The sequence below is a fragment of the Giraffa tippelskirchi genome, chromosome 1 (genome assembly GCF_054371585.1).
Source record: "Giraffa tippelskirchi isolate mGirTip1 chromosome 1, T2T-mGirTip1v1.2.pri, whole genome shotgun sequence".
In the NCBI taxonomy this organism is placed as follows: Eukaryota; Metazoa; Chordata; class Mammalia; order Artiodactyla; family Giraffidae; genus Giraffa; species Giraffa tippelskirchi.
This window is the reverse complement of record NC_137275.1, coordinates 163,415,077-163,442,131: the sequence shown is the minus strand read 5'-3', so window position 1 is coordinate 163,442,131 and position 27,055 is coordinate 163,415,077. Positions and strand designations below refer to the sequence as shown.

The 27,055-nt window shown below is 40.0% G+C and overlaps 1 protein-coding gene across 4 annotated transcripts in view; it reads right to left on the bottom strand.

Annotated features, from left to right (window-relative positions):
* The window catches only part of PIP5K1B (phosphatidylinositol-4-phosphate 5-kinase type 1 beta), a 521,283-nt gene that overhangs the window by 429,966 nt on the left and 64,262 nt on the right, over positions 1-27,055 (bottom strand). For all 4 annotated transcript variants that reach the window (XR_014057501.1, XM_081503676.1, XM_081503760.1 and 1 more), the window contains one exon: positions 12,515-12,632. The gene's annotated coding sequence lies outside the window, so the exon portion shown is untranslated. The remainder of the gene's footprint in view (positions 1-12,514; positions 12,633-27,055) is intronic.

Genomic DNA, 27,055 nt, shown 5'->3' with positions numbered 1-27,055 from the left:
AGTAACTGGCTGGAGCTGACTAATGCCTGATGCGCTAGAGGTGGGTAGGGTCGCTAATTCCCCATAGTCCTTACCCTACCCCTAAACTGTGTCTTTTGTTTATGTTAATTTCATGGTCCTTGTGGTAGCCATTTGAATCTATAACCCTGGTCCTCTTAGGCCCAAGCTTTTGTTTTCCCCCTTTCCTCTCTTCTTTTTTCAATGCAGCTGCATTTTCTCTTCTCCCTAACCCACTTCAGAAACTACTCAAGATACATCTTGGTGAGACCTTCCCCCACCAGCCTCACCTATTTCATTCACCACACTTCTGTGGTCATCTCGAGTTGTACTGTCCAATATATATAAAAGCCAGATGTGGCTACATATGGCTATTCACATTTAAATTTCATTCCATTACAATTAATTAAGATTCAGTTCAGTTCAGTTCAGTCATTCAGTTGTGTCCGACTCTTTGCGACCCCATGAACTGCAGCACGCCAGGCCTCCCTGTCCATCACCAACTCCCAGAGTCTACCCAAACACATCTCCATCGAGTCGGCGATGCCATCCAACCATCTCATCCTCTGTCATCCCCTTCTCCTCCTGCCCCCAATCCTACCCAGCATTAGGGTCTTTTCCAATGAGTCAACTCTTCGCATGAGGTGGCCAAAGTATTGGAGTTTCAGCTTCAACATCAGTCCTTCCAAGGAACACCCAGGATTGATCTCCTTTAGGATGGATTGATGTTAAGATTAATTAATTAAGATTAATTAAAATTTAAAATGCAGTCCTTTCATTGACTACTTCAGGTGTTCAATAGCCATATGACGTCAGGGGCTATGATTCTGGATGGAACAGACATAACACATTTCTATGATTGTAGAAAGTTCTTGGACAGAACAGATCCATAGAATGTACTGTAATTCTTAGTTCTGGTTTTTCTTATAGGGATTCTTATGTTTTTTGTATTTGCTCTTTAAAGTGAAACCCACCTCAGAAATAAGAGAGCATGTTCTACACACTGTATATTCTTTCTCACCGTCTAGTACCTAACCAGTCTCCTGCAGTGATATTGAGAATGTTTCTCAAGTTCTTGAATGGTCTTCTGTACCACGGTCCCCAGTGGTCTCATTCAGGAAAACACTGTGTTCTCCCAGCCCCTTCAGGCTTGTGGAAGACTGGGGAAGTAGCTTAGGGTGGAAAAAGACAGAAAAGTTCAGGTATGATTTCAACATCATACCCTCTTAGGATTGAAAGGAAACTCATTAAGACCACTTATTGCTTCCTACTTGAAAATAAGCATCAGAGGTATTTAACCCATACTTTGGTTTAAAAAAAAAAATGTAACGCCTTTGTTTAAAATTCCATAGTGATTGGGGCAATATAACATCAAGGTACTGTAGAGCACTCTGACTTGGGAGCCTGACACACGGGGTGGACATTCCGGCTCTGATCCTTGTCACCTGTGAGCCCTTGCACCATTTACTTTACTTACTTTCCTTGAGCTTCATTTATTCAAAGGAGACTCATAATAATACCCATCTCATGGAGTTTTTGTGAGGATTAAATGAGATAAATGTCCAAGGATATGTTATAAATGCTAGCTATTGTTATTATCAGCAAAAAATGAAATTCAAAAGAAAAGCAATCAAGCTAAGAATTGACTTCCAGTGGGGTACCTTGTTGGGAAGGATCCATGTAGATAATGCATCTAGAAAATTGCCTCCCATAGAAACATTTGCAGAGTTGCAGGGGATCCATTTTTTGACATTCATTTTTCTTGAAAAATATTAATGTACTTCCACCAGCATAAAAATGAAGATTATTAGGCAAGCATTGCACTCTCCCCTTGTCCTACTCTGCCAAGCAAACAATATCTCAAATTAAAGCTACCATTCAGTGAGAAAGAAATGATGATGGAAATAAAATGACCAGAAAGAAAAGGACTGAAGAACTTTCACCACTCAGTTTTGGATCAGAAAATAAAATCATAGGGAATATCTATCTCTTTTTCTGTCTTCTCCATCCAAATGTCTTATACATTTGAAAAGAATTGAACATTTTCAATGCTTTCCTTTTCCAAAGAGGTAAACAATGACTGGAAATGTTAATGTTCTCAAGTACCTCTGAGGCATGGATCTGTCCTCTTGGTCACTGAGCTGTGAAAAATCATCATGCTGTTAAATAATCTCACCAAGATACAGGTGAAAGGCACTTACTGCTGAATGAAAGGGATCATGCGAGGCTTATCCAAGAATGGCACTTTGGCCAATGGCCATGATGTCATGATGAAAACTGCTTTTGGCAGAGGCTCCAAAGTGGCATTTGGTAGTCTTTCCTTCTTTACTCTGCCCAGTTTATTGCTAGGGAAAGATGCTCAAAATCAGTTGCTAAGTGAAATAAGGTAGATTACAAAAGAGGATGTGTGGTATGATCATATTCTGGTAAAAGAATCTTGGTTTTCAACCACAGAAATTCACTCTGGCTCTCAAGAGCTGGTATTTATTGGAAGGATGTGGAAGTTCACAGAAGTATCAGTTAGCTATTGCTGCATAACAAACCACCCTAAACTTAGTGGCTTAAAAAAATCAATTTATTTAGCCCAAGAATGTAGGCTAGTCTTCCCCATCTATCTGGGGCTGTATGTGCATTAGGTTGTTATGCTTCTGTGAGTTGGCTGAGGCCCATGGGCTTTCCTTCAAATGGTTTCTCATCCTCCAGCAGACTGGCCAAGATGAGGCCAGTCTTGTTCTTACGGTGGAGTCAATGTTCCAGAAAAGAGAGTAGAAGCACACAGGGCTTCTTGAAGCCTAGGCTCTGAGCTGGCACACTCTTACTTCTGCTGCATTCTTTTGGCCAAAGGAAATGACAAGGCATTCCAGATCCAAGGAGTGAGAAACTAGTCTCCACCTCTTCATAGGGCTCTACCTCTGTCAAAGGGTGTGGATACGGAGCCCACGAGTTGGGACCATCAATGCAATCAGTTTGTCATAACAGAACTGAAGGAAAATCTGAAGACTTAGTTCTCAGAAGGCCTAGGACCCAGGGATGCTTGGGAATGCCTGAGATGGCAACTAGTGGGTGGTCTTCTCAAGGTTTTCCTCTCAGGATGAAGGAATTCCAGCATTTTCAAGCCCTGGGGATCACCTGGCTAGAGACTGAAATCTCATCTTGGCCACCTGCTTTGGCCATGGAGGACATGACATCTGGATTGGCATTTGTACTAGAAATGATACTCCACTGATTGAGTGGCTATCTTCAGAGCGAAACGCGGGGGTGGCTTTCTGAGGAAGGAAACTGAGTGCCGGCATCCACACTGACCTGCTCTCTCTGCACCAGAACAGTGACAGGAGTAATATGATATCCACATGTTGGCTTTACAGAAGAGATTTTTCTTTTTGTTTGCATATATTTCTTAAGCTTCTCTAAGCAACATGTACTAGGTGATCAGTTCAGTCGCTCAGTCATGTCCAACTCTTTGTGACCCCATGGACTGCAGCACTTTCACATTATAAAAAAAAGCTGCAGAAACACAAATTTGTATCAGGACAGGCACAGTAGGAAGGTACCTAGACTTTGGGTATTTTTGCCTCGGCTCTCCTCCTCCTCTCCTTCCTTCTACCCCCACTTCCCCTACACACGTGAACACACAGACACACACCCCTTCCATCTCATTCCAAAAGGAAACTGTTTTGTGAAATGTGAGAAGGAGAGATTGTCTCCAAAGTCATTTCCACTCAAGAATAATAGATGAATACATACTTCTAATTTACCAGCTAAATTATTTTATATGTTATTTTACACTTTCTCTTTGTTCCAATATACTATATTTTAGCTTTAAAACATGTTCTAAAAGCATGTGAGAGAGAAAGATTTTCTTCAGTGTCCCCCTCTTTGATCCCCATTACCAGATGCAGATATGACAGTCACCTGGAAGATCATAGAGGTTGAACAGGAGCTATTCTATCCCTGAGGAAGGCTCCAGACTCAGGCTTTACAGAAAGCAGTCTCTGCAGAAAGTATCCTTCCTCGACCAGATGGCACAGTGGTAAAGAATGCACCTGCAACGCAGGAGATGCCAGAGAGGTGGGTTTGATCCTTGGGTTGGGAAAATCCTCTGGAGAAGAAAATGGTGACTGGCTCCAGGATTCTTGCTTGGAGAATCCCAAGGACAGAAGAGCCTGGTGGGCCACAGTCCATGCAGTTGCAATGACTCAGACACGACTGAGTGCCTAAGCACAGCACAGCACCCTCGACGGTGGTAGTTTAGTCACTAAGTTGTGTCCGACTCTTGCAACCCATGGACTGTAGCCTGACAGGCTTCTCTGTCCATGCAATTCTCCAGGCAAGAATCCTAGAGTGGGTTGCCATTTCCTTCTTCAGGAAATCTTCCCAACCCAGTGATTGAACCCGGGTCTTCTGCATTGCAGGCAGATTCTTTTACCAACTGAGCTATGAGGAAAGCCACCCACACTAATGAGAGAGAGGAGAGAGAGAGAGGGAGGGAGAGGATGAACTCTGTCTTAGTACATGCATATGGAAGTCACTGACAAGTGGCTTTGACCTTGTTAGTTGGAATTAGGGTAGTCAAAAAACAAAATAAACAAATAAAACTCCCAGGACAGGGGTGCCCAGCCTCTGGGATCTAATGCCTGATGATCTGGAGCTGATATAATAATAATAGAAATAAAGTATACAATAAATGTAATAATGCACTTGAATCATCCTGAAACCATCCCCCAACCAGTCCATGGAAAAACTATCTTTCAGAAAACTGGTCCTTGGTGCCAGAAAGGTTGGGGATCACTGTCCCATGACATTCAGTTAAAGTTCAGTTTCAGATAAACAAGAAATAACTTGTTAGTATAAGTATGTCCCATATATTGAGGATATTGTCAGTTTGAATGGGGCAGATTTTAAATATGTATTCATTTTTAGCAGAAATTCAATTAACATTTGCTAAATATGGCAACACCAGTTAGAAGACATTTCCAATGTTATTTGTCCTTCCAAAACCATGCCACCCTCAGGCACAGAGAAAATATGCAACCCAAACCAGACTTTGGCTAAAAACCTAAAACTTCTGTTTTGAAGCATCTGAAAGAAATCATGAGGGAAAACATTTTATGGGAGGATATTCCTCATTTCCTGTGGTCATGACAGTCTGGAATAGGAATTAGAGTCTGGTTCTAAATTCAGGGAAAAAGTAATTATTTTCTTGTTGTTTATTTTTCATTCACTAAAGTTCTACATATATACGGTACACACACACACACATGTCTTTTTTAAAACAGCCAAATTTACAGTTAACCATAAGCAGTACATGGGAAAGGCCAAGTGAGATGTCTCCTCAGAAACTAAAAGAGGAAAACAAGACTGACACTTCAACTCTGAGGGCTGAATTAATGAAATCCACGCACCATCTACTCAAAACCTTCCAGAATTGCCATATGACTGCAAGAAAACTTGCGACATTAGCAAATACATGAACGGAAATTTTGATAAGAAAGAGGGTAAACTATGGAGCACAGGTGAGGCAGATTTGAAGAGGAAGGTCTTGGCAAATACCTGCCTGGGAGATGCCAGCTGAAGCAAGGGAAAGCTAACGACCGAAAGGGAAGAACTCAGAATTAGGAAAGACCTGGTTCAAGGATCATTTGTATTTTGTTAATATGTTCAGCATAGTGAGAACTCTAGTTCCTTGAACATCCAATCTGCCTTGGGTACAAACAACGATGGTACATAAGGTAGAAAAGTACAGAGAAATGTACTCCAATTGTGTGTCCTCACAAAACTCATTGAGGATTCATGTAAAGAAGGAATGGCAGATGTTTCCCCCTCAGTCACTGTACCTTTGAACAGGATTCAGTGTAGCCACCACTTAATCTGTCTCTATCTACCTGGCACTAATGAGGTTGGTCTATTTTAGTCTTTATTGACAAGGAGGAAATGGCAGGCAGCCAGGTGTCCAGAGTACCAATCTATGAAAGGACAATTTCCTCTGTGTTTGCAACACATGGGATGCTTCAGTGATAGAATTCTATTCCTCCGTGATGTTTCCTAAACAGAGCCCAATGTAATTCTCAAATTTGCCAAGCAGATACACTCACACACCTCTTGTTTATATTCTTTCCTCTGACTACTCTAGTCTTGGAACCAGGGAACCAAGGTCAAGTTACCTCATTTATTTTTTGTTTACCAAATGCCTATGTACACATGTTACATGCCAGACATTGTTTTAAAAATAATAACTCATTTATGCCTCCTTTTAACTGAATGAGGGACCACTATAATCCCCATTTTACAGATGGGGTAACTGAGGCACAGTGTGGTTAAGAAACCTGACCAAGTAAGTGACTGACTCAATACCCTGGACTACTTGCTGCATGCTCTCATCTTTGATATATGGTGATGTAATTTGCACCTCTTGGCTGCACCAATGCTAATTCTCCTGATTCCTTTGGGAATACATTTTACTGGGTGGGAGAGATGGGGATGGAATTTCAAGAAAATGCATATTGCTAAGGAAGACGGGAAAGATAAAATGTACCATGGTCACTCTGTTAACTTTGACATGGTTGAAATCAGTTGTCTCAAGGAATTTAGTATTTGGCTTCCCAACATGAAGTTTAGGGGCTCCCATTTCAAAAATGGTTATGTAACTCCAGAGAGGAAAAACCATGTTAAACCTGTCTCACTCCCCAAATTTCAGCATCTATGGATCTGAAATGTTCAGAAACGTTTTCAATTTGGCTGAAGCCAGAATTAAGTTCCTTCTCTAATGCTAAGAAAATTTCTCTCTATGAAGGAGATATTATTATTGGTATGTGATAAGTAGGGTGATCATATAACTAATCAGACAAATTGCAATACTTTTAGAAGTAAAGAGGGCAGTGATAATAGTTAAGCAAGGACAAGTTGGCATTAAAACCAAGACTCAACTTGGCCAATAGACAATATTATCACAAGAATGATAAATGAAACTAAAACTAGCATCTTTTCTCTGTGCATGTGTGTATCTGTTAATCCCAGACTCCTAAATTATCTTTCCCCCTAGAACTAGCATCTTCAAGGTATGACAAAGGTTTTACTCTGGATAAGCCCAACTGGGATATTATGTGACATCTTTGTTATTCTTGTCCTGGGCTGACATTTTGCAGGCAGATTCTTTACTGTCTGAGCCGCCAGGGAAGCCCATTGATAAGTCACCCAGGTCTTGTAAGTGCTGTGAGAGCTCATGGTAGGATTCTGATAAAACCTGCATAGGAGCCCTGCAGACATGGTTGTCCATCACTGATGCAACTGCTTAATAGAACACCTGAGACCCCACAAAGTTAGGCCAAGTTAGTGGACAAAAACATGGACTAGGTAATTTTCAACAGATGACCAACTGCCACCTGAACATCCAAATGGATTTTTTTCTGAGCTCGCTTGATATGCTCTAGTTCAGTGGAGGGTGACAGGATGTCAAGGAGACTTGAAACCTTGTCAGCTGAATGACAGCTGAAGAAAATGGGAACATATAGCATGGAGTAGGGAAACATGGGGGACCTCAGGGGTGGAATCAGATGACTGACTCACTGCCGTGTGCAAGAAGGAATAGGCTTATTCTGAGTTGCCCAGAGTGTAGTACAAACTCCAGGCAATCCGATTTTGGCTCAATTTAAGTGACTTGTCTCTTTGTTGTTGTTTTAATTTTGAGGGAAATGTTTCAACGGTAAAAATAGCATGTGCTCTTTGGGAAAAATTTAAACAAGAATGAAACCTACAAGGTGAAAAGTAAAAAAGCCTTCCTCTTCCCGCCTGTTCCCACTTCCCCTATCCAAACCCATTCCTCAGGAATATCCTAGATCTTTATCCTCTGGCATCCCTATCTGTGCACATGCAAACACACCACCCACACACATACACATGCATACTATGTTGACATATGATTTTTTTCTATTTTTGTTTTATTCTTAAAAGTATAGCCATAAAATCAGCATATCTCAGGAGGTTATTAAGAAGGGCCCTCCTATGTAAATTTCAAAGATTTCTGAATGATGTGACATAGGGATGCCTTGCTAAAGGATTGATAACAGTCAAACATGACTTTAACTCTTGACTGTAAGGATTTGAAGTGTTCCACAATTTTAGTTAGCCTGTTCTAACTTTTTTTTCATTAAAAGCTTTTAGTAGGTGCCTTGAAAAATAAGTCCATATTTTGTCCTGGCACATGTTCACTAGTGGTAAAGAACCCGCCTGCCAATTCAGGAGACATGAGACGTGGGTTCCAATCCCTGGGTTGGGAAGATCCCCTGGAGAAAGGCATGGCAACCCACTCCAGTATTTGTGCCTGGAGGATCCCATGGATCGAGGAGCCTGGCGGGCTACAGTCCATAGGGTCTCACAAAGTCGAACACAACTGAAGCGACTTAGCACACATGTTCGTAAGAGGAAAACATGTTCAAATGATTTAAGAGTCTTGAAAATGGAGGGGGCCTCTAAGAGTTTTGGACACTGGCTACGTTTATGCAGAGGGTGAATGACCACTTCACTGAGACACTGTGAAGGAGATTAAAGCCACAGATGGGAATGAAGAGATGCGAAGATTTGGACTGAGTGCCTTCCCAGATCCATTTCAACGTGCTAAGTCCCTGACTTCCTGTGCATGCTCCCCCCCCCGGGGGGGGGGGTTAAGAAAGATTCAGGAGGAGCTCTGTGAACAGAAGCATCCAAATGGCCCCGACCCCCCCCCCCTCCCCGCACCAGGAACAGCCGGGCTGGTTCCGGAGGCCGCCCACTGACACGTGGCTGGTAGACAGGAACGCCTGCAGGCAGCAGTGCTTGTTCCAGCTGCTGTTGTACCTTGGGCGCTTTCGTCTTTAAGTACCTTGATTTAAAGGAAAGCAAATTCCTCTCTAAACACTGCAGGTTCTAAATTGATAGCAAATACTGTATATTCTTAAGAGCCTGGCAGGACAGGAAATTACTCCTTCACCTGTTTCCTATTTTGATATTTCATCAAGATGGAATTTAGTGGCTATGAAATATATTATTATTATAGTTGGTATTAAAAAAGAGACACTGGTCAGAATTTTCAGTGTTCAGAATCCCCTCTATTTGTTCAGGGGTTGGACGGATGTAAATATTTCTTTTCTTTTTACCTTAAAAAATAACCAGAGACACACTGCAAAAAAGTATGTTGAACATCTATATATGTACATTCACCAATTATTAACATTTTACCGTATTTTCTCTATCTCTGTCTACACAAATATACACATTAATATCATTGTCAGGAACTGCTATAGGTTGAATGTTTGTGCCCCCCTCAATCCATGTGTTGAAATTCTAACCCCCATTGTGATGGTATTGGGGTGGGACCTTTGGGAGGTGATCAGGTCATGAAGCGGAGAAGGCAATGGCAACCCACTCCAGTACTCTTGCCTGGAGAATCCCTTGGATGGAGGAGCCTGGCGGGCTGCCATCTATGGGGTCGCACAGAGTCGGACATGACTGAAGCGACTTAGCAGCAGCAGCAGACCATGAAGGCAGAGAACCCAAGATTAGAAGTAGTGCCCTTAGAAGAAGACCTAAAGAGACATTTCTCCAAAGAAGACATACAGATGGCCAAGAGGCACATGAAAAGGTGCTCAGCATCATTAAGTATTACGCAAATAAAAACTACAATGAGATATCACTTCATACCAATCAGAATGGCCATTGTCACAGGTCTACAAACAATAAGTGCTAGAGAGGATGTGGAGAAAAGGGAACCTCTTGCACTGTTGGTAGGAATATAAATTAGTACAGCCACTATGGAGAAGAGTAAGGAGGTTTCTTTAAAAACAAAAAATAGAGTCACTATATGATCTAGCAGTCCCATTACTGGGCGTATATAAGGAAAGGATGAAAGCTCTAATTTGAAAAGACACATGCACCCCAATGTTCATAGCAGCATTATTTACAACAGCCAGGACATGGAAGCAGCTTAAGTGTCCCTCAACAGGTGAATGGATAAAGAAGATAAAGCTGTATCCGTATATGTACACATATACATATATAGTGGAATACTACTCAAATCATAAAAAAGAATGAAATAATGACATCTGCAGCAACATGGATGGACCCATAAATCATCATACTAAGTGAAGGAAGTCAGACAAGATAAATATCATATGATATCACTTATATGTAGAATCTAAAAAAATGAGACAAATGAACTTATTTACAAAACAGAAGCAGACTCACAGACTTAGATAATGAACTTAATGGTTACTGGAGAGGAGGGTTGAGGGGAGGGATAGATTAGGAATTTGGGATTGATATGTATACACTATACTATACTTAAAATATATAACCAACAAGGACCTATTTTATAGCCCAGGGAACTCTGCTCAATATTCTGTAATAACCTAAATGGGAAAAGAACTTGAAAAAGAATAGATATATATATGGTATAACTGATTCATTTTGCTGTACAATTGAAACTAACACAACATTGTTAATCAACTATATTCCAATATAAAATAAAAATTCAAAAAAGAGTATTCACCAAAATTTTTTTAAAAAAGAGACCCCCACAAAGCTCCCTTGAACCTTTCCCCCTTTGAGGATACAAGGAGAAGGAGACAACCTAGAAGAGGGCCCTCACTTGGACATGCACAATGCTCTTGGGCTTCTAGTCTCTAGAATTGTGAGAAACACTTTTCTGTAGTTTACAAGTCATCCAGTCTGTTGTATTCTGTTACAGCAACCCATGTGGACTAAGGCGGGCAGTATTTGAGGTGAGTTACAGACATTGTGCTTCTTCTCACCTAAACATATGTGCAAGCGTTTGCTGAGAACAAGGGCACAGTATAAGGATCCAGTTGAGGACACTTTCCAATATAACACTATTACTGAACACAATCATATTCAAATTTGCCCATATTTCTAATATTGTTCTTTGTAACATGCTCTTCCAATCTAGGATTGTGTATGTACACTTAGTTGTCATGTTTCTTTTTTAACTCAATGGTTCCTCAGCCTTTGTCTTTTATAATACTGATATTCTTGAAGAGTACAGGCCAGTGGTTTTCTAGCATGTCTTTTGATTTGGGTTTATTTGGTATTTCCTCTGGACAAAATTCAAACTCGGTACCTGCTGTGTCCTTCTCAGTACATCACCTTAGGAGGCACTTGCTGTCTGTTTGCCCCATTATTGGTGACAGTGACTTTTGATCATGTGGTACCCAGATGATTTCTCCACATTACAGAATCCTTTCCCTTTTCATAATCAATAAATAATTGATGAGTAGACACTGGTATTGTCACCCAGCACTTTTCACTCAAGATAATTTTTTCCCTTTGTTGTAATAAACAATCTATGGAGAGTTACTTTTAGGCTATGTAAATAGCTTATTTACAAGCAAACTGGTTTTAGCATCCATTGATAATCCTTGCCTGAATCGATGACAATGGTACATAGATGCTTCTGGAAAAGGGAATATTGTATTAATAATACTGAGGTTTCTTCCTTGCACCCTTTCCCCATATTCTTCCTCCAACACCAAAAGGGATGCCCCAGGCAAACCATTTTGGCCATTATGACTAAAAGTCCCTGACAGCACCTTCTCCCCACCATCCCAAAGTCAGAGCTCTGCCTGGAGGATGAGGCAGCCATGTAGAGCAACAAGAGCCTGAGGCTGAGAGGCAGATGAGCCATGGCCTAGCATCTCCACCTGGAGAGTCCACAGCTTCCTCTAAATGAACACAACCTAAACTGAACTCCTTTGAGGAGGTCACACCCTCAAACCTGTGCTTTCCTCAGAGTTCCAATTTCAGTGAACATCACCACTGTCTACCCAGTTGCCCAAGCCCAAAATCTGGGCAGCACATTCTAGTTCCGACTCCCTGTGACTCTCCACATCTAATTAACAACCATCCTATGTGATGATCCTTTCCAAACATCTCCAAGAATCCATCCTCTTCTCTCCAGCCCTACTGTACCACCTGGTCCAGGCTACCACCATCTCTCACCTTCTCTTTTGCAACAGCCTCCTGACTGTCTCCTTAACGCCAAGATTATGTGAACCAAAATCCATTCATTTCACTTCATTCAGAGTCACCTTTCTGGGGTATAAATCTGATCGTGTCCCTCTCCGCCCTTGCCCCAGTACACCCTTTGGTAGCTCCTTATTCCTGTGAGGATCATTTAGCTAAAGTGAGAAGTCTCAACTCCCTACCATGGGATAAAATGACCGCAGCCTAGAGTTGGCCCATTTCACCAGTGATATTTTTCATCATGGAACCACTTCTTAACTTACTTACTGACCTCACTTCTGGCCAGACAGACCAAAACAGGCACAAAGTGACATAACTGTATGTGAAACATGTTCTTGAAAAAAAAAAACACATGCAGCTCCTCAACGTGCACATGTAAAGCAACTTTCCCTCAAGAAATCATGGAAGCAGCTCTGACCTGGCCATTTCCAGGACTCTGACTTTATAAAGTCGTCCCCTCAGCGGTGGATCCTCCTCCTTACTTGAAGAGAGAAAGGTAAGTACTCACCAGGAGAGAGTTCCTTAAGTTTGCTCAACAGGGCGGGTGAGGCCATTGAAAGACTGGCCACCAGAGGGCGCACCATGACCCTGCAACAGGCTTGAGGAGGGCTGGGTTCCACATTTATCTTGAAAGAAAAGATATTAGAAACATATTAGATATATTTATTTATGCTTTCTGACTAACATATCCATCCCAAACCCCAGGGAAGCCACATTCTTTTATTTTTGTGCCGTATCCATGGTTTCAGGACAAACATGCTAAGAAAAACTTTTCCCATCACTGAAAGGAAAAGGAAATATGAAAGCTCGGGCTGTTTTCTTCTTCCAAAAGTCAGACCACCTTTTAAATAGTCTCTCCTTAGGCACTGAAGACATGTCTAAAACTAATTCACTGAAGAAATGTCTAAAACTCTTTATAGCACATTACTCCTAAATATTGGAAATTTCTCAACAATAATGAGGATCAGGCAAAAGGACAATATTAATAAAATATGATTAACAACTACTTCTTATTAAGTATTTACTGTTTCAGATACCATGCTAAGAGTTTGATATTCATTCTAAGTAAATATAAATGTATGCAACTCACAGAATAAGCTTTAAATATAAGTATTATTTCCATTTTGCAAACAAGAAAACTGAGCCCCAGAGCACTTCAGTAACATCTAAGATCACAGAATTGGGATTTAAATGGAAGTCTGTTAAATATCAAAGTCTGTGTTCCTACTCAATGAGCTCTGCATCTTGGGGACCTCTCCTCTTTCTCTTAAAATCCCACGGTCTTAGAGAGAACAAGATGGCGGAGGAGTAGGTGGATGTTGAGTACTTCTCTCTATGGATACATTAGGAATACACCTTCAGATACAGAAGTGCATGCAGAACACCAGCTGAGAGCAGACAGGAGTACCTGACCAGAGGAAAAGAATATATAGGACCATGCAAAACTCGGTAGGACTAAGGAATTAGGAGGAAAACAAGAGTGTTAGCAGGACTGGACTTGCCCTTGGTGGGTTGGGGAACCGAAGCAGGGGTCCGAACTGCACCTCAGGGCTATCGTCTAAGTCAGAGGAGAAACATTTAAGGTTGAGAGTGAAACACTTGATCTGTGGCAGTCTAAATGGAATGAGAAGCAGATAGTCCTTGCTCCAGCCATGCATACCCTGGACAGGGATGCAGGTCCCCTTGACAGTGCAGCGGCTGGGAGCTGGAGTTTAGGGATTGTGGAGCAATCCCAGGGCGAGGGCTGCTGTTGATTGCGGAGAGACTGATCGAGGGGAGTTAAGGGAGGAGATTGTGGTGGGAAATGCCTGTGGAGGAAAGCTGGGCAGGTAAGGAAGCAAGGCAGTACTGCTGAGCCATGTGTAGGGGGTGGACCCATCACTATAGCCTCTCTCTCCCCACATGCCAGCATCTGCAGCTAAACAGTAGAGAGGCTGGCCCATCAAATGCCTGACACCTTGAACTACAAAGCAGGACCCCACCCAGGGTGCCCCTTTAAGTGCCTGATGCACCAATATACAGAGTAGGACCCCAGCCAGGAGCGCTTCTCTATGTGCCTGAAGTGCTAGGGAACAACAGAGAAGGACCCCAGGCAAGGGAGCCGTCTGAGTGCCTGAACGGGCGGAGCTACCGGGAAAGACTGGCCAAAGAGGCATTCTGATTGCCAGCTACAAGAGGCTCAAAAAAAGACTCTGATAAAGCCATAACTCCTGCGGCGGAGGCAGTCCGTGTCCCTGCACACTTGGTGCTGCCAAGGTCCCCGCAAGCCGAGAAGCTGCTCCACCTTCACGCTCAACTCTCACTGGGGCAGGGCTGCCACAGGCAAAAAGAATTTTGCGTCTATGCGCGTAGGGTCACTTCAGTCGTGTCCGACTCTTTGTGACCCTATAGACTGTGGCCTGCCAGGATTCTCTGTCAGGGAGGGGGGTTCTCTAGGCAAGAATACTGGAGCGTATTGGCCAATACTGGTTGCCATACCCTTCTGGAGCACTATATTTCCTGCTTCCCTAGCCGCCAACTCCCCTGAGTACCAGGTGCTGTCAGAACCCCTGCGACCCAAGCAGCTGTACCACCTCCACACCTGGCCCTCACAGGGGCAAACCCAAGCCCTCCAGGGCAGCCTCAGGAGGAAACCCCAGTGGACAACCCACTTGCCAGAGGTGGAAATAAAACCATAATTGAAACCCAGAGGCAGTGTGGCTAAGGAAGAAGACCCAAAACTTTCCCACCAGCTGTACAAGCTGCAGATTAAATCCACACGATCAACTAAGCAGATTCTCTGTCTATGGAATATATAAAAGGTCACTGAGAGCTCCCACAAAAGAAAACGCACTAGTTCTGATAGCTGTGGACATTAGAAGCAAGAACACATAGGAGTAGGACCAGGTTAGAATCTGAACTGCCCCCACAGCCGGTCCAGAGACCAGCACAGTGTTGGAGGGCATCCTAGAGAAGTGAGATGGACTGTGACTCCCAGTGAGGGAAAGGACTCTGACAGCAGTGAAACAAGAAAACCGTTTATTATTCTTACGTTTTGATTTGTTCTGTAGATTTTTTTGGATTTTTTTTTCTTTTTCTTTTTTTATCCCCCTCTGTTGTAGTTGTTGATTTTACTGGCACTATGAAATCTAATTAAGCTTTTGAGCTTTTATTTTTTTTCTCAGTCACATTTTTTATTGTTGTTATAAACCTCTGCCTTTACATTGGGCTTTTGCAGTTCTGTGCAGTTTTCCTTTATTTCTCTTTTTAATTTTAATTTTTAATTTTTACAACCTATTATTATTTTATCTACATTTATTCCTTTGTTTGCTTTTCCTACTGTTCTTTTCCCCTTACAATTAATCTTTAACATATATAAATCTTCTTTATCTACCTCTATTTAACTCTACATATCTATTCTTTATTTATTTTCCTTCCTTTCCTCTCCACATATTTGTTAGTTTTATTTTCATTGCTTTATTCCCCAATTGGCACCTTGCTCTAGTTTTGTTTTCCAGTTTGTGCTTTAGTTAGTTTTGTTCTGGTAGACATAATTTTTGGTTTCCTTTGTTTGCTGGGTCAGTCTATTGTACTTTACTTTTGTCGGATGGTTTTGATTTTGCTTATGGGTGTATATGTATATGTGTATATTCAGTGACACTTTTTACTGTTGCTATAAACCTCTGCCTCTATGTTGGGCTTTTGCAGTTCTAGGGAGTTTTCCTTTTTTTTCTTATTTCTTTCTTCTTCCATTTTTTTCTTTTTCTCTTTCTGATAATTTTTTTCTGATAATTATTTTAACCTATCATATTCCTTTGTTTGCCTTTCCTACTGTTCTTTTCCTCTTGCAGTTAATCTTTAATGTATATAAATCTTCTTCATCTACCTCTATTTAACTTTGCATATCTGATCTTTCTTTCCTTTCCTCTCAACGTATTTGATAGTTTTGTTTTCATTGCTTTATTCCCCACTTGGCACCTTGCTTTAGTTTTGTTTTCCAGGTTGTACCTTAGTTAGTTTTGTTCTTAACTAGTAAATATAATTTTTGATTTCCTTTGTTCACTGGGTCAATCTATTGTACTTTATTTTTGTTGGACTATTTTGAATTTGCTCATGGGTGTATATATATATATGTGTACATTCCATTATTTTAATTATTATTTGCCATTTGTCTGGGGTTCATCTTTGGTTTCTCGTTTTTGGATATTTGTTTTAATCTCACTTAATGCCATAACAAACTACTTGTGGAATCTTCGTTCCTGACCAGAGATCAAGCCCTGAGCCTTCGGAGTGGGAGCACTGACTCCAAGGCCCTAGACTACCAGAGAACTAACCCTAGGGAGTATCAGATAGAATTCACACAAAGGAAACCACGTGAATACAAGACCCAGCATCACCCAATCATCAGCAGACAGGATTATCACCTCACTCAGCCTTGCCCATCAGAGGAATAACAAACAAACAAACAAAAACTCAAAACTCAGCATAAATCTCACCCTATACAAAGCTTACACAAACCACTGGACCAAACTTAGGAGGGAGGAAACCAAAAGAAAGAATTCAACCTTGAAGCCTGGGAAAAGGAGACCTCAAACACAATAAGTTAAAAAAAAATAATAGAAAAGGCAGAGAAATACTACACAAGTGAAGGAACAAACTAGAAACACTGAAGTCCAAATAAATGAAGAGGAAATAGGCAAATTACCTGAAAAAGAATTCAGAATAATGATAGTAAAGATGATCAAAAACCTTGAAAAAAAAAATGGAGAAAATGCAAGAATCAATTAACAAAAGACCTAGAAGAATTAAAGAATAAACATACAGAGACAAACAACACAATTACTGAAATTAAAAATACTCTAGAAGGAATCAATAGCAGAATATCTGAAGCAGAACGGATCAGTTAGCTGGAAGATAAAATGGTGGAAATAACTTCTGAAGAACAAAGTAAAAAGAATGAAAAGAAGTGAAGATAGTCTCAGAGACCTCTGGGACAATATCAAACACACCAACATTAGAATTATAGGGGTCCCATAATAAGAAGAGAAAAAAAAGTGTATGAGAAAATTTTAAAGATATTATAGTTGAAAATTTCCCCAACGTGGAAAAGGAAATAGTCAATCAAGTCCAAGAGGCACAAAGAGTCCCATACAGGATAAACCCAAGGAGAAACATGCCAAGACACATAATAATCAAACTAACAAAGACTAAACACAAAGAAAGAATATTAAAAGCAGCAAGGGAGAAGCAACAAGTAACATACAAGGGAAACCCCATACACTTAACAGCTGATCTTTCAGCAGAAACTCTGAAGGCCAGAAGGGAATGGCAGGATATATTTAAAGTACTGAAAGGGAAAAATCTACAACCAAGATTACTGTACCCGGCAAGGATCTCATTCAGAATTGATGGAGAAACAAAAGCTTTTCTTTTTATTTAACTTAAAGTAAAAGTTAAGAGAATTCAGTATCACAAAACCAGCTTTATGACGAATGTTAAAGGGACTTACATAGTCAAGAAATACAAGAGAAGAAAAAAGATCTACAAAATCAACCCCAAACAATTAAAAAAATGGCAATAGGAACATATATATCAATAATTACTTTCAATGTAAATGGATTAAATGCTCCAACTAAAAGACACAGACTTGCTGAATGGATACAGAAACAAGACCCATATATATACTGTCTACAAGAAACCCACTTCAGACCTAAAGACACGTATAGACTGGAAGTGAGAGGATGGAAAAATACATTCCATGCAAATGGGAAGCAAAAGAGAGCTGGAGTAGCAATCTTCATATCAGACAAAATAGACCTTAAAATAAAGAAGATTACAAGAGATAAGGAAGGACACTACATAATGATCAAGGAATCAATCTAAGAGGAAGACATAACAATTGTCAACATCTATGCACCCAACAAAGGAGCACCTCAATACATAAGACAAACACTAACAGACACAAAAGGAGAAATTAACAGTAACACAATAATAGTAGGAGAGCTTACCACCCACTCACACCAATGGATATATCATCAAAACAGAAAATTAATGAGCAAACACAGTCTTAAATGATAAACTTGATGAAATGGATCTCGTTGGTATCTTCAGGACATTCCATCCAAATGCAAAAGAATAAACCTTTTTCAAGTGCACATAGAACATTCTCCAGGATAGATCACATCTTGGGTCACAAATCAAACCTCAGTAAATTTAAGAAAATTGGAATTATATCAAGCATCTTCTCCAACCACAACACTATGAGACTAGATATCAATTACAAGAAAAAAACTAAGAAACACAAACACATGGAGATTAAATAACACGTTTCCAAATAACCAACAGGTTACTTAAGAAATCAAAAGGGAAATCAAACAAATTTCTGGAAACAAATGGCAATGAAAATACAACTCAAAGCCTATGGGATGCAGCAAAAGCAGTTCTAAGAGGGAAGTTTATACAATACAATCCTATGTCAAGAAACAAGAAAAATGTCAAATAGACAACCTAACTTTACACCTTAAACAATTGGAAAAAGAAGAACAAAAAATACCCAAAATTAGTAGAAGGAAAGAAATCATAATGATCCAGGCATAAATAAATGAAAAAGAAATGAAAGAAACAATAGTAAATATTAATAAAACTAAAAGCTGGTTCTTTGAGAAGATACACAAAATTGACAAGCCTTTAGCCAGACTCATCAAGAAAAAAAGAGAGAAGAATCAAATCAACAAAATTAGAAACGAAAAAGGTTACAACAGACAATGCAGAAATACAAAGGATTATAAGAGACTATCATGAACAACAATATGGAAATAAAATGGAAAACCTGGAAGAAATGGACCCATTCTTAGAAAAGTTCAATCTTCCAATACTGAACCAGGAAGAAATAGAAATTATGAACAACCCAATTACAAGCACTGAAATTGAAGCTGTGATCAAAAATCTCCCCCAAAACAAAAGCTCAGGACCAGATGGCTTCACAGGAGAATTCTATCAAACATTTAGAAAAGAGCTAATGCCTATCCTTCTAAAACTCTTTCAAAAAATTGCAGAGGAAGGAACACTTCCGAACACATTCTACGAGGCTACCATCACCCTGATAGCAAAACCAGACAAAGACAACACAAAAAAAGAGAACTACAGGCCAGTATCACTGATGAACATAGATGCAAAAATCCTCAACAAAATTTTAGCAAAGAGAATTCAGCAACACATCAAAAAGCTCATACACCATGATCAAATTTGATTTATTCCAGGAATGCAAAGATTCTTCAATATACACAAATCAATCAATGTGATACACCATATTAACAAATTGAAAGATCAAGACCATATGATAATCTCAATAGATGCAGAAAAAGCCTTTGACAAAATTCAGCAGCGATTTATGATTAAAACTCTTCAAAAAATGGGCATAGAAGGAAACTACCTCAACATAGTAAAGGCCATATATGAGAAGCCTACAGCAAACATTATTCTTTCAGTTAAAAACTGAAAGCATTCCCCCTAAGATCAGGAACAAGACAAGGATGTCCACTTTCACTACTATTATTCAACATAGTTCTGGAAGTCCTAGCTACAGCAATCAGAGAAGAAAAAGAAATAAAAGGAATCCAGATTGGAAAAGAGTAAAGCTCTCACTGTTTGCAGATGACATGATACTGTACATAGAAAACCCTAAAGATAACATCAGAAAATTACTAGAGCTAATCAGTGAATTTAGCAAAGTTGCAGGATACAAAATCAATACACAGAAATCACTTGCATTTCTATATACTAACAATGAAAAATGAGAAAGAGAAATTAAGGAATCAATCCCAGTCACCACTGCAACAAAAAGAATTAAATATCTAGGAATAAACTTACCTAAAGAGACAAAAGAACTGTACACAGAAAATTATAAGACGCTAATGAAAGAAATCAAAGATAACATGAACAGATGGAGAGATATTCCATGTTCCTGGGTAGGAAGAATCTATATTGTGAAAATGACTATACTACCAAACACAATCTACAGATTCAATGCAATCCCTACCCAATGGCATTTTTCACAGAACTAGAACAAAAAATTTCACATTTCATATGGAAACACAAAAGACCCTGAATAGCCAAAGCAGTCTTGAGAAAGACTGGAGCTGGAGGAATCAACCTTCCTGACTTCAGATTATACTACAAAGCTACAGTCATCAACACAGTATGGTACTGGCACAAAAACAGAAATAGAGACCAATGGAACAAGACAGAAAGCCCAGAAATAAACCCATGCACCTATGATACTTATTTTTGACAAAGGAGGCAAGAATATACGATGAGGCAAAGACAGTCTCTTCAATAAATGGTTCTGGGAAAACTGGACAGCTACCTGTAAAAGAATGAATTTGGAACACTTCCTAACACCAAACACAAAGATAAACTCAAAATGGATTAAAGACCTAAATGTAAGACCAGAAACTATAAAACTCTTAGAGGAAAACATAGGCAGAACACTCGATGACATAAATCAAAGCAAGATCCTCTATGACCCACCTCCTAGAGTAATGGAAATAAAAACAAAAGTAAACAAGTGGGACTTGATTAAACTTAAAAGCTTTTGCACAGCAAAGGAAACTATAAGCAAGGTGAAAAGACAACCCTCAGAATGGCAGAAAATAATAGCAAATGAAATAACTGACAAAGGATTAATTTCCAAAATATACAAGCAGCTCATACAACTCAACACCAGTAAAACAAACAACCCAATCAAAAAGTGGGGAAAAGACCTAAACAGACATTTCACCAAACAAGACATACAGATGGCCAACAAACACATGAAAAGTTGCTCAATATCACTCATTATTAGAGAAATGCAAATCAAAACTACAATGAGATATCACCTCACACCAGTCAGAATGGCCATCATCAAAAAGTCTACAAAAAATAAATGTTGGAGAGGGTGTGGAGAAAAGGGAATGCTTTTGCACTGTTGGTGGGAATGTAAATTGATATAGCTACTATAGAAGACAGTATGGAGATTCCTTAAAAAGCTAGGAATGAAATCACCATACGACCCAGCAATCCCACTCCTAGACATATACCCTGAGGAAACCAAAATTGAAAAAGACACATGTATCCCATTGTTCATTGCAGCACTATTTACAATAGCTAGAACATGGAAGCAACCTAGATGTCCATCGACAGATGAATGGATAAAAAAGTTGTGGTGCGTATACACGATGGAATATTACTCAGCCATAAAAAGGAATGCATTTGAGTCAGTTCTGATGAAGTGGATGAACCTAGAACCTATTATACCCAGTGAAGTGAGTCAGAAAGAGAAAGATAAATATCGTATTCTAATACATATATACAGAACTAGAAAAACAGTACTGAAGAATTTATTTATAGGGCAGCAATGGAGAAACAGACATAGAGAATAGACTTATGGACATGGGGAGAGGGGAGAAGAGGGTGAGATGTATGGAAAGAGTAACAGGGAAACTTACATTACCATATACAAAATAGATAGTCAACGGGAATTTGCTGTATGGCTCAGGAAACTCAAACAGGGGCTCTGTATCAATCTAGAGGGATGGGATGGGGTGGGAGATGGGAGGGAGGTTCAAAAGGGGAGGGGATATATGTATACCTATGGTTGATTCATGTTGAGGTTTGACAGAAAACAACAAAATTCTGTAAAGCAATTATCCTTCAATAGAAAAATAAATTAAAAAAAAAAATCCCACTGTCTCCATTTCAGGACTTTCCTTCTTTCCTTTCTTCGTCTCATGAGTATACTTACAAGACCAGGTATGAGTGCAGCAGACATCTACTGTACTTTAGATCCAAACTGCCCTACTGTTTCCTGGACCTTACCTTCTACTCCCAATTAAAAGTAGACTGTCTTGTGTCTCATTCCCGCAGTGCCACTATTTCATGCTGAAGTACGTTTTGTGCCTGGTAGTCAGGCAGTCAGCAAATATTATTGAACTTCTTACGCCAGACCAGTATGGTTCCCACACATGGGGCTCAGTATACTCCTGTTGGATGGATGGATGGATGGATGAATACTAACACACAGTTAGTGACAAAAGAGGAAGTTTCAGGTAGAGGACAGAAGATGAGTTCTGGAATAAACAAGATTGCGATTCTGGCTCTATCATTTGAGTGGTTCTTAAGTACTAAGTATTAGCCAAATATTTCTGTGTATGTTCATTTCAGGCACTTGGTAATTCTATCCCACACTGCTTAGGTGTTTCCAAATTCCCAGAAGGCATTAGTCTTTGAGATTTGGGAGTAAGAGACCAGGACTTCCAGGCATCCTCAGGAATTCTGAAATCATGAATTATTCTGTATTTTTCATGACATTCAATTTACATGTATCTAAATAATAATAGGTAGCCATAATGATGAACATCAAATCATTTTCCCAAGATAGGATTATACTGCCAGAGGTTTTCTGTAAAAAAATATATATATATAATAATAAAAGCATGGCTTATTATTGCTATGGATAAATTTCTTGTGACAAAATGATGTGTTTCAATAACATGTACCAATAATCTCTTCTTTATATAGACATTTCATAATAAAAATACTAAAAGAAGGAGAGAGTAGCACAAGATAAGTACCCAAGAAAATTATTCTAAAAATGGAATATAAGACAGCACATATTTCTATAAGGTATTATTATTAAAATGAAAATTTAGAACACACAAAACATTGTCTAACCAATTTTCCTTTATGCCTTGACAGTTGCCCAGTTGTTAGAGCATTCAAAAGCAATTTAAGTCAAATGCCAGAGTACATATTGCTTCGTATAAGTTCATTTCCTTTTCTACTGATGAAAATTTAAAATATTTGTCTCTTCTGCTTGCCCTGGTTTTGATTTTGCTGTTGAAATTGATACTGCTTTTGCTAATTCAGATTTCTGTTCATTTTCTGATTTCCTATCAGAGTGTTCCACAACAATTGTTGAATCATCTGCTCTTTGCACTTCTTTCCACTAAAGTATTTACAAAGAATTGTAGCCTAGAGAGAATATTCAACCACTGGTAAACACCAGTGAATGTTACCATTGTTGTTTAGTCCCTAAGTCGTGTCGGACTCTTTGAGACCCCATGGACTGGGGCCAGAAGGCTCCTCTATCCAAGGGATTTCCCAGGTAAGAATACTGGAGGGGGATGCCATTTTCTCCTTAAGGGGATCTTCCCCATCCGAGGATTTAACCTGTGTCTCCTGCACTGGCAGGCAGGTTCTTTACTGCTGAGCCACCAGGGGTTATGTCCAAACAACATCACACTCAGATCTAGCAAAGTTAATAGCACTAAAGAGGAACATGTGCTGAATGTTTACAAAACTTACTTCTCAGAACATCACTCAAATGTTTCTTATGAAGTATATGAAGCATACAATTTATTGATACTTATTTGAAAGAATGGCTCACCCAGCAGAAAGGGCCATGAACACACATTTAAAACATAGCAACAGCTGCTAGCAAGGCTGCATGATCAGATGACCTTGGCTTCTGGGGTGTTCCTCTTCCTGATCCTGGAAAAATCAACCTTAACCTTCAATTCTGCACAAGAGCGTTTCTTGGTCTTGCTGTCAACTTGACATGAGTGAATCTCTTGAACCAATTGATTCTTCATGGTTTAATGCTTTTAGAGGAATCATAAGTTTTTCAAATTTTCCCCATTTCTTGACTGAGTTTTACTGGGACTTGGGATTTGGAAAAACATATACATTTCTAGAAAAATACCCAGAAGGTATTTCACCATAAAAATAGTACCACTGCCTTTAAAAGTGAGGGGTAGCATGTGGCAGCCTTTCATCAATGGAACATGTTACTTCCAGGCAGAAACAGAATCATGATGAGATCTGCCATGTTCCTTCTGCTGCACTAATCATGGAAACACGTGTTGAATTAGAACCTCCAGAACCAGGGTCTCTGAGTGACTAAGATAAGCGGAGCCCACTGACACTCATGTGATATCCATGGGAAACTTTGGTGAGATTTGTGGTTGTCACTACAGCATAAGCAAAACCTACAGTGACATCTCTCATATGTTGGGTAAATTACTTACCTCCTCTGAATCTTAGTTCCCTTATTTAAAAGGGGAAGTTTCTACCTCAGGGCTTTATATTTGGTTTTGGTAAGGACTAAATAAGATAAGCACATGGAAAGCACCTAATACAAAGTCTCATATATGGCAGATTCTCAACATATGGTTTCTGTGCAAAGGCACAAAAAGAATATCTTAGGAATTGCTCATATAAAAAAAAATTGAAGTACAAGTGGCATCAGACTTCCAAGGAGCAATGCCTTCAAAATTAGGAAAGTCTTTACCCAGACAAACTATCAAGTATGGTATAACAGTAGAATACAAGTCATGTGCCTGACATATTTTGCAGCCTATGGGCCCTTCCATAGAAGGTACTCCATCCAAATGAGTGAGTTATTCATCCAGGAAGAATACACAGGGTTAGGGAACAGAGCAATCCAACCTGAGATCAAGGGAATCTGTCGAAAGGGCCTTGGAGCAGGAGGGCAGGGCTATGGGGGAGCCCTGCCCAGGAACAATATTAAACTGGTAGGAGACTTAATGTGTGTGTAAAACAGTGCCAGAGGGCAGCAAGTTTGAGAAGAATTAATGACAGTACCTGGATAACTGAGGACAGACAAAAATATAAGGCAAGGGAATTCCGTAGTGGTCCAGTGGTTAGGACTCCGTGCTTCCCACTGCAGGGGGCTGAGGGTTTGTTTGATCCCTGGCTGGGGAATTAAGATCCAGCATGCCTCATGGTATGGTCAAAAAATGTTTTTAATTCAAAAATATAAAAACATAAGGCTCTAAGATCAAGAAAATGTTGAAAAAAGGAAATCATAGTTATTACTTGACTTGCCAGGCAAGAATATTGACATGGTTGCAATAATTTTTTCTGTTGATGATTAATCTAATCAGAAAGTTTAAAGTAACTGCCAGACATGGTGGAACAGGGGAAGAAAAATCAAGGAAGTGGTAAACCTGCATCTTGCCAATCGGGAAATCAGTAGATGATGCCTAAATTTGGTAAATCAAGAAATCAGTATTAGCAGATTATTTAAAAACATGGAGGCAAAAATAAAAATAAAAATAAATAAAAATAAAAACATGGAGGCACGTGCTGGATGAAGCACATGAGAGGTTTGGAAGTGGTTACTTCTGAGGAGCTGTATTCAAGGATGGAGACCACTGAGGGCAACAGCTGCTAGCAAGGCTGCCTGATCAGATGGTCTTGGTCTCTGGGGTGTCCCTGTCCTGGTTCCTGGAAATATCAACCTTAACCTTTGACATCAGCACTTCTGGGTTTTGCTTTTAACTGGACATGAGTAAATCCTTTGAACCAATAGCATCTCTATATTGATTTTATGGTTTATGTTTCCAGTTACAATTGGGTAGAGCTGTTTGACTCTATTTCAGAGCAGTATGTGTCCATATTTTAAGGATTACATTACTACTTAAAAACTAATGAATATTAATATTAACATGAAGTCCTGAGTTCCAGTCCTGGATCAACCACACCAGCAAGTTTTGTGACTTGGATTAAGCCCCCTTGGAGTCCCCTCTCAGTTTACCCATTTGTAGGTGGGAGGTTTGAACTTGTTATCTATGATCCCTAAAATCTCAAATGTGCTGTCATCAAAACACGAACTTGTAGAATACCTTGTAAAACCTGTAAAAAAATAAGTCACTCCTTATTTTCACAAGCACAGTTCTTTTTCATAGATAAAATACTAATATACAACAAAACATTTTAGGTTAAAAAAAAAAAGAAAGAAGTACAAAGACTCGGACATACTGGCCCTGTTTTGTCATGGATCATGTTTAATAGCCTAGCAAGCTTTATAAAAGATCCATTTTCAGTCTAAGCAATATGGAAAAACAAATATGACCTTGAGAGTTCTCATTTTCACATGCCACATTTTTCCCCTCAGGACAGTTTCAAAAGTTATTGAGCCAGAATTTAGTGTCCAGATAAACCACCAAGAATAAGCTTTCCCCTTGGAGAGATCCCTGAGTGCTTCTTGCAGGCGTAAGAGGGCTTGGGTGGAACTAATGAAGCAGATGGTTCAGAAATTTTCACTGGAGAGAATTTCTTCTCCACCTCCCCTCAGGCTCCCATGAGCTGGTTCCCTTGCTGTGCTAAACTCCTGAACAAGGAGCAGCAGAAAGCTCAACATTTCCAGAGGAAAGATAAATCGAAGTCAGCTACTCCCAGACAGAGGATTCACCCCAGTGTCTGCCTCCCACTGCTTTTTCTTTACTCCCTCTCTGCTCCTTTCCTTCCAGCCACCCACACCATCCTTCACAGAGATGTAAGGTTCTGGTGATCTGAACTTACTTTCTCCCTTTGTCCCTCAGGCACAATTTATTCTTTTCCAGAGTCAGAGCTCACTTCCCCAGCACCAGGTGGTCTGGCTGTGAGCAGGTGAAGTGAGCTAGGTATAATTTAAAAAAAAAATTTTTTTTTTGGTGGGGGGTCGGGCAACAGTAAGCCCCTATTATCAGCCTCCATTAAAACTTGGATTCAGAGAAGTGAATCTGACAGCTCCAGACTCCCGGCTGTGGGGTCCTTGATTAATTTCCATGCTCCAAGTCCAAAGTGAGGGAGAGAGGGGTCTCCTGGGCAAGCATCAGAGGTACATTCGCACTCAGCTGCTTCTCCCCCAGCTTCTCCACTTGGTTATATGGACATGAGGTCTGTCACACCCTGCATACGCCAGCTCACTGAGTGCCTTAGACAGCCATATCCCCATTTTACAGGTGATGAAACAGAGGCACAAGAAGGGGAAGCAGTTTGCCCAAATTTTCACAGCCAAGGGTTGGTGGAGTCAGATAGGAACTGCTGTGCTTAGTCGCTCAGTCGTGTCCAACTCTTTGCAACCCCATCATCTATAGCCTGCCAGGCTCCTCTGTCCATAGGGATTCTCCAGGCAAGAATACTGGAGAGGGTTGCCATTTCCTCCTCCAGGGGATCTTCCCAACCCAGGGACTGAACCCAGGTCTTCTGCATTGCAGGTGGATTCTTTACCATATGAGCCACCAGG